At 39.5% G+C, this 11,157-nt stretch overlaps 1 long non-coding RNA gene across 1 annotated transcript; it reads left to right on the top strand.

Moving 5' to 3' along the window:
• The first annotated feature begins 6,997 nt into the window (after positions 1–6,997).
• LOC146389952 (uncharacterized) lies at positions 6,998–10,406 on the top strand. Its single transcript, XR_014798576.1, has 3 exons — positions 6,998–7,138; positions 9,205–9,549; positions 10,049–10,406. It is a non-coding gene; the product is annotated as an uncharacterized LOC146389952 (long non-coding RNA).
• The last annotated feature ends 751 nt before the right edge of the window (positions 10,407–11,157 follow it).

Raw genomic sequence — 11,157 nt, 5'->3', positions numbered from 1 at the left:
ATAATTTAAGATAGTTAAAGTGGAGTAGCTGCCGCAATCCCAGTTTTCTGAATGTGCTTTTAGGGTGCTATATTATACAGGTGTTAGGGACATGGTGCTGCAGAGACTGCTGTTGGTTACTGTTTAGCACTGTTGCCTCACAGTCAGCAGGTTTTGTGGTTTGAATCTATCGAGCCTTTCAATGTGGAGTTTCTTCCTGTGTGGATTCTCTCTGGACACTCCAGCTTCCTCCCACAGTCCAAACGCACACGTTACGTTTACAAACTCCTAAAGTGGCTGTAGCTGTGGATGTGTGCTGACCCTGCCAAATGGATCCGATTCAAGGATCAAGATTCTTTATTTGTCACATGCATAGTTTTACAAGTACAACATGCAGTGAAATGTCACTCAGATGTCACAACATACCCAATATGTGGTCCATGAGGTGGATCTGTGGCTGAGAAAAAGCAGGTAGATTTAAAGTCAGGTTTAAAACCACCACTCACTGCTGTTTGGTAAATGGTAAATGGCCTGTATTTGTATAGCGCTTTTACTAGTCCCCCTAGGGACCCCAAAGTGCTTTACAGTCCAGTCATCCACCCATTCACACACACATTCACACACTGGTGGAGGCAAGCTACAGTTGTAGCCACAGCTGCCCTGGGGCAGACTGACAGAATCGAGGCTGCCATATCGCGCCATCGGCCCTTCTGGCCAACACCAGTAGGTGGTAGGTGAAGTGTCTTGCCCAAGGACACAACGACCGAGACTGTCCGAGCCGGGGCTCAAACCGGCAACCTTCCGATCACAAGGCAAACTCTCAACTCTTGAGCCACAATCGCCCTGGTGTTTTTATGATATTTTAATTTTTTAATTTTTACCATATTTCTCATAGATTTAAGATCTGGGCTGGTTTAACGTAGAAAAAGATTATAGAAACAGTTTCACAACAGTAAAAACAGAATCTATTCTACTTTTGTTGGTTGAACATATCCTCTGTCACACTAATAAACAGCAGAGGTGAAGCTGAACTTTAAACTACAACCGTCTTTGCGTGTGAGAAACAAACTCATCCATAAGTTGTTGAACTGCATGCCAGTGAAACAAACACATTTTTACTGCCTTACAGAGAGATGAATGTTTTTGTATTCCTCTTAACCGTTTCTTTCCCGTAAATTCACACCTCAAGCTGACAGTCCTCAATTCTTTTATTCTGTTAATACTTTTTAAAAGTAGAACTGATAATGCACACAACCGTACAGGTACATAACAATCGCATAACAGAAGAAAACAGAAATCATGCCATACACTGACATTTGAATAAAGGATCACACATGCCACCTGTATAAGTGTGGATCTGTGGCTGATTCAAGGCAGTGAAAAGAAAATGATTTAAAAACAAAGAAAAGTTTTCCAAGGCCACTCAAACAGATTTCTGATGAAACAGTTCACCCACAGAGGCTTTGATCAAATAAAACAAACAAGAACATTTAAATGTGGCTGAAAAATCACTTGGCCTCCACACTTGAAATCTTAAACACACTTATTAAATGAATGAGCTACAAATAGTCACAGATTTTAGTCAGAAAGATCAGTACCATCGATTTAACATCGCATGTTCTACAGACAGGACAAATGATGTAAAACTTTAATTGTTGATGTTTAAAGATCAGCTTGAGGATAAAAGTGATCGAGTGTTTTTCACCCCTCAGTGCTTCAGTTTGTCTCTGTGTGTTTTTCATCTGCTGTTGCCTGGAGCTCAATTCAGATGGTTTCTGCCAGTTTGGAACTGGATCAGCAGGTTTTCAGTGAGACCTACAGGAACATGATCACGTGCTGCAAACACCGATCACATCACATGTGTTTTTCACCTCGCCAAAGCACTTGCTCATAGGGTCATGTGATTGTTGAGATTTTCTCTGTACTCTTCTTGGATCTTTACCTTACAATATAAAGCGCCTTGAAGCAACCAGTGTTGTGATTTGATGGCTTTACTACGGTGGCCCCTAGAGAGAAAGCATGTACAAACTCCAAAGCATGTACAAGCTCTGAAGCACGTGCAAACTCCAAAACACAACGGAAGTGCTCCAGGACACTAGGGGCAGTGTTGAGCTTGATTTGCAAAATAAATGAAAAGTTTGTTGGAAACACATATAGTTGGATACCAAAAACACCTGCAAAGATAGAACAACCACACTCATATATATTCAAAAAATTTACCTGTTGCTACCACACACCAAATCCGGTCGTTGGTACTTTCTGGCTTGTGCAGCCACTAGTAACAAAAGTTTATCACTGCCCCTTAAAAGACTGATGCTGGTTTTCTATGTCAAACATCTTGTTCCGAAAAACAAAGATGTGTTCTGCCTCCAGGTCAGGTCTGCTTCACTCTAAAACCATGATGTTGTTGTTTTGGGCTCGACATATCAGATTGATGTTCTGTCCAGACTCAGCTGTGATGTTTCTTTAGGCTGAAAAAGGAAACACAGAGCAGAGAAGTTAAAGGATCAAACATCACTTCTACAGCAATGAAGATGTTGATGACCCTCAACTAGAGACCAGTGGTCTGTACTGAACCAAAGGAGATTCAGAACACACAAATTTCTGATATCTGGCAGACTGACGTTTGTTATTAGAGACAACCTCAAAGAATCCTCAACTGAAATCTGATAACTCAGTAACAGGTGTTTCCTACTCATATGTCAAATTAGCCAATCAAAAACAAGCACATACATATGAACCAATCACGTTTCTGCACTGACTCAGTGGAGGTATACACAACAGTTTCAACTACGACAGATGTTTTGGGGCAGACTGCTGATTTAGTGATTACATACATGCTGTTATGGTTTTCTTGTCATTCATATAAAAACACTGTTTCCAGTCAATAAAAACAGCATCTGTCTGCAGCCAGCTGTGTGACAGTCTATAAAAAACAAAGAGATACGATCTCTTCACACAGCTGTGACCATCTGGTGGTTGGAACAACAACCTCTCAAGGAATCCAATCACCAGTTTCAAAATGTTAAATTACACTAATATGAATTCCTCTTATAATTTTCTGAAACGTAACTGAACTAAAAGAGAATTAAAAATAAATAAATACGAGAAAACACCAAAGTATTAAGAGTGTTTGTAAGAGGCTCAGCAGCTACTAACAACCAGCAGACTGTTTGTAGAAAGTTCAGTCAGAGCAAATAAAGCTGGTTTCTACTTACCTTTGGAGCCTGAGACAAGACCCTGGTGTAACAGTTGGTGAAATGTTATTATTTGACCACTAGGCGGAGCTCTTGTAATGATAATGTAACTAACGCATTTTATTTTGTATGTTTTATTTTTGTGTTGAGCATGTTAACATTTTCCTTTTTTGCCTACTGGATTGGTGTACAGTTAATTTGATACATGGAAAGTAACCAGTTAATTTTGTAAGTATAAGGTAAGGGCAGAGGTCACGTCCTGTTTTGGGAAGTAAGGTCAGAGAAGCTGCGCATGGTGACGGTCTAGCCGTGTAAAAGTCAAGCTAAGAAAGAAGAAATAAGCCCTAAGTTCCAGTTACACCGGTTTGTCTACTTGCAGGCCAAAGTGGTATGTTTGTTCATATTTTGTGAATTTTATATTGTAATATGTTTTAATGCTGAAATATAATTTTCTTGTACATTTGTATTCACCAGTTCTACGGTGTACCTGTACGTTAAGAGAAGCACAGTAAACATCAGTAAAGAAGAACTCTCGTGTCTCTCGTGTATGTGTACAAGCCGGCATACCTGGAGTAATAGGAGAACCATGAATATGCACAAGATGTTGGGTGCAGAAAGTCGATATAAGTTATGAACTGCAGCATGAAACATGATGATATACAGAACAGATATGCAGAATAGTGTCTGCTGATATTATTTTCTCACCTGTTCCTGAATCAGCACAAACCCACAGAGTCAGAAAACTCTCCTTGAACCTTCAAATGCCTTTGATCCATAGCGGAAGGCTGCTGCCATCTACTGGTAATGCGGGTGTATTACGGCAGGACTACAAAATAAAAAGATCGAGACTTTAAAAGTCTCTAAATTATAACATAAAACGTTAGTCATTAAAATTACTTTATTAGCTACTGATAATTTGATTTATTATTGATATTTATAATAATGCGGCACAAAATATTATTTTTCTTTGTTGAACAGTAATGCACTGAAAACAACTGAAGTAAAACAATTTCGTGTGATTCCTTCATAACCAACTTCAGCTTTAGACATTTAACTTGACTTTTCACGCACCAATTTCTGCCCCTGCTGATGCGTGTGCACAAGGAGGTGCCAACATATACATACATATCCATGTACTTGAACTGTGGTAGAAAGTCAGAGTACCTGCAGAGAACCCATGCAGACACAGAGAGAACGTGCATGAAGATATTCACATAGAAAGACCCCAGTCATGATTTTGCTGTGAGGCAACAATGTTAACATGTCATCGTGTTGCCTTCATTGCACTTTCTGTTTATTCATTTTTACTCAAGTCCCCAATATTGTTGTTTCTTAAATGCTCAGACACTGTACACATATATTTTGTTTGATGAATATTGTACATGCTTCTTTATTTGACCATTAAACACACTGATATCAGTGTTGTAAAGAAATTACAATTATTAGTCCTTTTCCTACTGTTATCTATACCTGAGACAGAGACTGTCATTCATGGTTTTATTTCATTTCTGTGTCGTGTCCAACAAAGAAAACATCATTTTGAAGTTCGCGGACGACACTGCAGTGATCGGTCGCATCACTGTAGGGGACAGCTTATAGGAGAGAGGTGGCTGGTCTGGTGTCATGGTGTGAGGACAACAACCTCACCCTCAACACTGACAAGACAAAGGAGATGATAGTGGACACAAGAACAGGGTGACTCACCAGCCGCTGTTTATCCGGGGCCTTGAAGTGGAGAGGGTGAGCAGCTTTAGGTACCTGAGTGTCTACATCTCTGAGGACCTCACCTGGACACTGAACACCACACAGCTGGTCAAGAAGGCTCGGCAGCGGCTGTATTTCCTGAGGAGGCTGAGGAAATTTGGTATGTCGACCAAGATCCTCAGCAGGTTCTCCAGCTGCATCAGTGCTTGATACGCCAGCACTACTGCTATGGATTGCAAACGCCTGCAGAGAGTGATAACAACTGCGGAGAAGATCATCAGAACTCTGCTGCCCTCTCTGCAGAGCATCTACCATCACAGAGTCCAGAGGAGAGCTGCCTCCATCCTCAAAGACCCCACACACCCCCAACTCAGACTGTTCACACTTCTGCCCTCAAGACGAAGGTTTAGAAGTGTGAAATCCAGAACATCCAGACTCACTAACTCCTTCTTCCCCACTGCTGTCAGACTCTTGAACAGCTGACACATTTTGAACAGTAATAATTATTTTTTTGCACGTCTGGTCATCTTAACATATTAAGCCAGCATTTTAAGCTATAGCTCTTTTACACACAGTCTTCAGCTATTTATTTGTACTATTTGTATTTATATGTTTTTCTATTTGTATTGTAAATATTAATCGGCATCTGTGGGTGGAGAGCAAAGAATAAATTTCATTGCACAAGGAAATGCCTTTCTCTTGTGACACATGACAATAAACAATCTTGAATCTTGAATCTATCCTTGACTACTGTTTCTCGGTCTTCTCCTGCCTCAGTAAACCCTCCTCAGTAAACCCTCCCTGCTTTGGCTGCTGTCATGGTCCTGAGTCTGTCGACTGAGTGTTTTGTGTTTCCTTGTGCTTTTGTTTATTCGGATTATGTATTCCATTATTATTTGCCATTTGTTAAGTTTCTGTTCTATGCCTGCCCTGGTCCCACCTTCCGGGTTCTCCCTGTCTGCCCATGATGTCATTATGTCTGCTTATGAGTCTGCGTCTGTTAAGTTCTGGGTCTCGTCTGGATCTCTGTGTCTGTCATGTGCTTCCTGTTTTATTTTGTAGGTCTACGTTTACGTACGTTTACGTCTGCCACAGAGTCATGCATTTTGGGTCCTTCCTCCCTGCCTGCACACATGACAGCTGCAGCTTGTGTACAGCGGTGCTGCAAAGCTCCCTACCAGAACCTCCAAGCGCTCAAACCCTGCTAAACTCACTGTGCTGGATCCCCATTAAATTTAGATTTAGTTCTGTGGACTCATTCAAAAAAGAGTTGAAATGCTTATTTTTGTAATAATAACATTTGAGTACCAATTTACTGTTGTTGTGTTTTTAAATCTCCAGTGTTTTGGTGTCATTTTAATCCTACTGTTATGTTTTTATTTCAAGCACCTATATGACTGTCATAAGACACTTTATAAAGAAATGTAATGTAATAAATGTAATATGTAATACCGGAGGCTACCAGTAGATGGAAGCAGACTTTAAATCTGGATCAAGGTCATTTGAAGATTGAACTGTTTTCAGACTGTTGGGTTTGTGCTGAATCAGGAAGTGGAAAAGAAGAAGTGTTTCAGAAGTCCAGTCTGAGTCACATGTTCATGAGTTTGACATTTATCAAACACAAATCACACAACTTTTACACGACCACTGTCCAAAGGCCTCCACACACTCAGCTTACCAGTGACTGTGACATTAACCATGTTAGTGTTTAGTTACCTGGATGACTGAGCATGCATCAAGACATGTTAGTGACGAGACCCTCTCTGGACTCACACCTGTAAACTCCACTGTCAGGAAACATTGCATCAAAAATAGACCTGATTGTGTGTTATTGTGTGATACTCCATGCTAATAAAAACAATTACACACAAAAAAGTTTGCCTTCATAAAGGAGTGATATGGAGAATCAATGCAATTATAACTCACTGAACAACATGAATAGACACACAGACCTTTCTTTGAGGTGTGGGTGTCATTAGTCACCTTTGAAAAACTGAGTGTTTGAAATATTTGTTTTCGTGGCTCCACCTTGTTTGTTGTCATGCTTTTGTTTGTGATTCTTTGGTCAAAGAGAAACCACAGGTCAGAACAAGCTGCTGAAAACACACATTCACATTTAGATACTGAGGATTTTTACTCTTGAAAAAACAACCATCTTATGGATATTTCTCACACTTTTAAAGTGGAAATGTCCTCTGTAACATCTGCATCTCTCTGCTGGACTTTACTTTTTGCTTACCTCCTCTGTGTCTCTGCAGGTGAGACTGAACGTGTTTTAAATGCAACAGGATTTGTCTGATTTATGAAATAATACCTCATCAAGAATTCTGTTTTGTAATCATTATTAAAAAGTGTGTTTAGGTAGGCTTTGTGACAACAGTTTAAGAGTTAAGCCTGAATTGGAACTCATCTGAGTCCTGATACAGAGAGCAGACTGAGAGAAAACTGTGATTTTGTTAACGCTGAGATGAAACTGTTTAAAGAGCGCTAAGTAGAACTCAGTTGCAACATGACACTCCGATAGCACGGGTTTGTCCTCTCCTTCAGCTTCATTTGCTTCATTTCCCCATACATGCAGATCTGTTATCTGCTAAATCTGCAGAAGTTTAAACCTTAACAAACATTACAGTAATAACTTAACATAACAGAAATTTCTGGGCAAGCTGGTTTCATCTTCAGCTCACAATACAATCTCTACTTTAATCTAACTCTGTGGACAGTAAAGCAACTCTAATTGTGTCAGGAAGTTCCTCTGCACTCAGACATTTGTCAATTGCTGATTTCTGCACAGAGATGGGCAGTAATTCGTTACAGATAACTTTTTGCATTAACTTTGCTGGCAACGATTGAAACAACAGAAGCAATAACAAATACACTGGACCTAAAACAATATGCAGCTGGAATATTTATAGATTTGAAAAAAGAATTTCATACTGTTAATTACTCTACTACTAACACTAATACTACTAAGCAAACTACAGTTTTATGGCATAATCCTTTATGCATGATCCCATAATCCCTTGTTTAGTGTATTGAGTAATCGGAGCACTACATGCAGTGACTCCCAAGCTAGGCGAGGGGCTCGGGCAGATCCCAGGAACAACATCTGAGATCTTCAAAACCAAATATTAGAGATGTACAAAACAAACTTTCCAAAAGCATCTCAATCATGAACAAAATTAAGCAGGTTCTAGACTAAACGTCACTCTATGTTCTCTATATCCACTCTAAAATCCGGTATCATGCAAAATAATATAATTTCAATATTTTAATATCTTATTCAAAATCTTTTTTACCCAGAGAGATGAGGATAAAATTTGAGGGGTAAAGAGAATTTCAAGGAACTACCAGGACAAGTTTTTGTGTCTCTGTGATATGTTTCTTGTATTGAACACACTCAGGAAGCAGCTAAACAACTACATGACTGAGCTATAAACAAGTGAAAGGGGTGGGAGTACATAAGTGTCACTTCTTCCCACTCATTTTCAAGAACCTGTTGCACGAGAGGACAGTTTTATCCTTCCTGTGCAGATGCTCTTAGTACATGGGCATACTAGCTTAAATATACATGATCTTATTTTGCTTATTCGTGATCAAAATAAATGATCAATCAATATCTTAGTATTTCTTGAATATTGAGATCTTGCCTGGTGTAATGGACCCCAGCCTCTATGGATCTTGTGCTCAGAGGTTGTTCCTGTACTGCCATGATTAGTGCCTCTGTGCTCTCTTTCAGTGGTAGGATGTCTTTCCATTAGTAGGATTTCTGGATGTCAGTCACTTCCTCTATTTGCCTGTGGTACATGCACGTCAGTGGCCTTTCCTTGCATGATGGTTCCTTATCTTGCTCCTCTTCTTTCTCGGGTTTCTGCTGTCTCAGATATTCACTAAGTATACGATCAGTTGTGGCCATCTTCTTGATGTACTCATGAATGTTTTTTGTTTCATCCTGCAAAGGGCTTCTGAGACTCCTCCTTCCTTTGCCTTGAAATCTACTGTGATTTGCTAACTCCTCAGGACTTGCCTTACTCGCTGCAGGTGTTTAGTGTTGTGGCTTTTCTAGCAGCCTCTTCATGGTTCTCATTTATCTGTGGGATTCAGGCCTGAAGTGCAGTCAGATGGTAACAAAGAGAGGGAAGGTAGCCAGAACTGAAGGCAACATTGGAGACATTGAGGTTATACACATGCATATGGAGACACAAAGCCTAACTTATTAACTGCTTCTGTACACCTCTGGTCCAGTTTAGATGATCTCATTGGTCTCACTGTGAAGTAAACAGCTGTACTTAGATCCTTGTAACCTCTGTCTTGTGCCTTCTCTCAGACCAGAAAAACATCAAAGCAGTGGTTAGACAGACGGTCACTCTGCCATGTCAAGCTCCAAAAAACAACAAGTCCATCATTGCTGCAGAGTGGAGCAGAGCTGATCTGGGGGATAAATATTTACTTTTGTACTCGAAAGAGAAGTTTGATCCAACCAAACAGCATCCATCTTTTAAGAACCGGGTTGATCTGCAGGACAGACAGATGAAGGATGGAGACGTGTCTTTGATTCTGCAGGAAGTGACGACTACAGACAGTGGAACATACGAGTGCCGTGTTGTACAGAGAGGAACAAATATGGATGATGAAACCATCAGCACCATCTACCTTAGAGTCGTTGCTCCAGGTAAGACAGTAGATTGTGATATCAGAGGACAGGTTGATTTCTTTATGTGGCTACAGAAACGACTATACAAAGGCCAGAGACAGGACAGATCTATTTTTCTCAAATGGACATACTAGCTTAAATACAGTAGGCAAAGAGCCACATGTCTACCAACACGCGTGGTGCTCAGTGATGATTATTTTTTAATAAGACAAACAATTTCTTAGCACTACCCATCTGCTGTATCATAGAGCTGTTAGATACACAAGAAAATTATCTAATTAGATAAAGAAGCATTTAAGTTTCACAGTGGCTCAAAATGAGAGGAAGAAACTAATATAGATGCATCAAAGTGTGTACGTGCATGTGCAGCTTATCTAAACCTGAAACTAGTTTATGTGCTTTATTTGTGTTTCCTTTATGGTTTTACATTTTGGTGGATAATTTATAAGAGTTTCTGTACATCCACATCACATTAGATTTTCCCAACTGATAACTCTCACCTGTTTCTCACCTGCAGGACAAACAAGAAGACGCAGAGAGGCTGTTTCTGATGGACTGATAATTGGTCAGGGGGTTTATATTGCAGCTGTTTTTGTTGTTGGCTTGTTTATCTTTTACATATGCTATAGAAGAATGAACCACAGGATAAACTGATGTTCTGAGGACAGACAGAAATTAGCAGTGTGGATAATAGTGGGCCTTTGGTGGTGGCAATACAAATATAGTTAAACAGTAAGTCTGTGTTAAATGAGCAGAAATGGGTACTCTCACCAAAATGCCAGGTATAATTTATAGTTTATACATTTTCTGTAAGCAATTCTTTGTGCGTTTTTTTAGTTTCAATAAATCATTCACATGTATTAATGTTGAGTGTCTTTTGATAGTTGTCAGCTTTTTTACTGTGGATATGCTGAGTCATACATAAAATTACTTTTTAAATGTATTTTTTAATTGTCGCATAGTGTCATTGTTTCTAATAAAATGTTATGTTTTAGATTATATATTTTATTCAAATTAATTCAATTCATGACAACAGTTGATGTAAGATACTTTATGTTGTAGGACTGGGACCCTACAATAATACAAAGACAAATCCTAACAATCATATGACCCCCTTTGAGTAAGCAATTGGTGACAGTGGGAAGGAGAAACCAACTTAACAGGAAGAAATCTCTGTACACTCTGACATAGTGGTAGGAGAAGCAGCCAGACACAAAAAGGGTAAACAATGATAGTGAACAGACCAAACTGTTAGTGTCGGGTGCATCAATGTGATGTGTAATTACATTTACAGGAAGATTCTCAACAAGTGAGGGTGTTAGTGAGTTGCAGTGTACAAATTTACCAGAATTTGCAGTTACAGTGTAGATTTAACACAGAAATATACATTCACATGTAACCGACCCAGAGTTTGGGCCGGTAAAACAGATTAAATGTTCCTGCAAAACAGGGAAATGATGAGACAGAGACGACTGGTGAAGTTTCTCTTTGCCTCGCTTCTGCCATATTTATTTATACAATCACATGTATTTTCAATTTGCAGCACCAACATTCTCCATATGCAACAGAAATAAGAATACAACCGTCTGTCCTTCTACTTCATAAAACGTAACAAATAATAGGGTT

The sequence above is a fragment of the Perissodus microlepis genome, chromosome 3, assembly GCF_051167445.1.
Source record: "Perissodus microlepis isolate ML-2025 ecotype Zambia chromosome 3, ASM5116744v1, whole genome shotgun sequence".
NCBI lineage: Eukaryota > Metazoa > Chordata > Actinopteri > Cichliformes > Cichlidae > Perissodus > Perissodus microlepis.
Note: the sequence above shows the minus strand (reverse complement) of the source record. Positions and strands in the feature narration are given on the sequence as shown.